The 2,472-nt window shown below is 50.1% G+C and overlaps 1 long non-coding RNA gene across 1 annotated transcript in view; it reads right to left on the bottom strand.

Moving 5' to 3' along the window:
* LOC103595829 overlaps positions 1–805 on the bottom strand; it is a 3,668-nt gene extending 2,863 nt beyond the window's left edge. The window contains exon 1 of the long non-coding RNA XR_550991.1: positions 704–805. This is a non-coding gene — a long non-coding RNA (uncharacterized LOC103595829). The remainder of the gene's footprint in view (positions 1–703) is intronic.
* Between the last annotated feature and the right edge of the window lie 1,667 nt (positions 806–2,472).

Here is a 2,472-nt window from a genome sequence, read left to right as displayed (position 1 = left end):
CGTGGTGCGGGCGCGACACGGAGGGTTGCGATCCCGTTGCCGGTCGCGGTACCGAGGGTTGCGGTACCGAGGGTTGCGATCCCGTTACCGGTCACGAGAAAAGACAAAAAGGAAAAAAGAAGAAAAGAAAACTTATTTGCCCAAGGTCATATGACTAGTGAGCAGCAGAGCCGATAGTTTGGTCTTAGTCTGCGTTTAACCACTAAACCAAATGGCTTCCCTGAGATCCTAGAGCATGTTTGTACCAATGCCTCAATTTAAACAGATACTAGATTATCCTTAGGATCTTTGACTTCTTTCTCTGGTGTTCAGATACAAAGCCAGAACCAGTGCCATTCACGCATGAACTGGCTGTCCTCATTCCTCCTTTTTCTTTCCATTTTCACAGTATTCTAACTTCTGTCCACAGCCAGGGCCCTATCTTTCCTCCCCTATAGGAGGATGAAAGCATCCCCCGCGGATCGTCTCACAAGGTGAGGCAGGGAGGGCCCACCATGATCCCCTACCATCCCTTCCAGCCCAATGGCAGAGAAATTCTGAATGTTGGAAGGATAAGGATTCCTTCCTAAGGAGGAATCATATGACCATTACAAAGCCTGAAGACAATATAAGATTGATTTACAACACAAATGAATTCCATTTGAATCCCCGCACCCCCCCCCCCCCCCCCCCCCCAAGGCTTTCCCACTTCTCGCAAACCCACCTGGAGGGGCCTGAGCTGGGCACTCCCATCTTGACAAATATTCACCACGGCTGCCCGACAGTGGTTGTCCTGCAAGTGTCTGTCAACATGAAGAGCTTCTACCACGGACTGGCGAAAGGATGCCCATGGACAGAATGAAAAAACAAAACAAAACACATACTAGAAAAAGTCCTAAACAATTTCCTTACAAGTAATTACTTTGAAAATTATTGGTTTAGATGGCACAACAGTAAGGACCTTTAAACAGATCGGTCTTTTTATTCAATGTTTTCATAACCTTGAAATGAAGTAAAAGGTGGCAGGAGCAGAACATTTTAAGGTGCCAGAATTAAACTCCAGGTCAGTGCTCCTGGACATGATGTTTTTCAGAAAAAACCTTGGGACCTAGAGCTCTGTAAAGTCACTTTTGTAACTCCACCAGATGTTCTAGGGTATGTCAGAGGACACTCAGGTTGAGTCTAAGCCTTTATGGATAACTCAGACATAGCAACCATTTACAACTCTTTGTTTCTGCTATCCAGGGCCCTGTTGCTAGAGATAAAAAAAATGTGGGGAAGCCTTCAGAACATTCTAAGCCTGGTAAGTATTTCTGGCTGTAATTTTTAAATCTCACTACAACCCTGACAAGAGACCACAACCTTAATCTCCCATGGTATGATTGGTTAGTCTTGACCTGAAGCGTATAATGAAATACCCCCAAATGTGCAGAAGAAATCTTATGTCAAAAGTACATTATATACCATGTAGGGGCTCAGAAATCAATCTTTACCTCAAAAGGATAAGAAAGCTTCCAGTATTCAAAGAGAACATCCTCACAGTCTTTCCTACATCCTAAAATAGGCCTATTTACCAAAAGAGCATTGGTTAGATCGTGGTGCTTATAACACCAAGGTCCAAGGTTTGACCCCGGTATCGGCCAGCCTCCAAAGAAAGAAAAGAAAAGAAAAGGAGCAAAACGGAGATTAGCAATTCCTGAACACCTACTCAATTCTAGTCACAGTCATACACGTTAACTCATTTAATCACCGCCCCAAGGTCGGTACCAACTGTTAACATTTTACATCCGTGAGAACCACTGAGAGATCTGGGACCTGCTCAAGGTGACACACTGCAGCAAGTAGGAGTCAGAATTTGAATCCGAAGCAGTGTCCTTCCCCGCTGCACCACAGTAAACGCAGCTCTGCAGCGGGGAAATTAATGACCCACAGCCATCCTGTAGCTCTGGGCCACAAATGGGAGACAAATTGGTCCTCGTGACTCTTCAGTCTTTCTGTTTTCGGCTAACTGCGTGACTGCGGGAGCAAGGCGACCACGTGAGCGTCCCCCCCCCCCACGCGAGGGACCGCGCCCATCTGCCCAAGGACAAATCACAGGTGCGACATGCCAAAAATGGATCCGGAGCCCCAGGTCGCAAGCTCCCCCGCAGCGGCGCCGGGCGGACAGGAGGGAAGCGGGCCAGGTGTAGACCCCGGCGCGGCAAGTCGTAAATGCGCTGAAAGTGAGGCTTTAGGAGCCGCCAGCATGGCAAGACGGGGTCCGCGAAGGAGGAACCAGGAACGACCTCCGTCGTGGCCTCTGTTACTCCGCACGACGACCTCCCGGGGGAGGGTGAGGGTCCTCTGCCCGTCACCAGGCTCCGCGGACAGACGGCGCAGAAAACGCCCGGGCGAGGCCGACGGGAGGGGGCCGTGCCGTCCCACGTGGACGAGCTCCCCGCTGGGGGCGTGGCCGCCGGCGCGGGCCGGACCAATGAGCGCCACCGTCGGGCT

This window comes from Galeopterus variegatus, unplaced genomic scaffold, assembly GCF_000696425.1.
Source record: "Galeopterus variegatus unplaced genomic scaffold, G_variegatus-3.0.2 Scaffold1858, whole genome shotgun sequence".
Taxonomy (NCBI): domain Eukaryota; kingdom Metazoa; phylum Chordata; class Mammalia; order Dermoptera; family Cynocephalidae; genus Galeopterus; species Galeopterus variegatus.
This window is presented reverse-complemented; position numbering and strand designations above follow the sequence as displayed.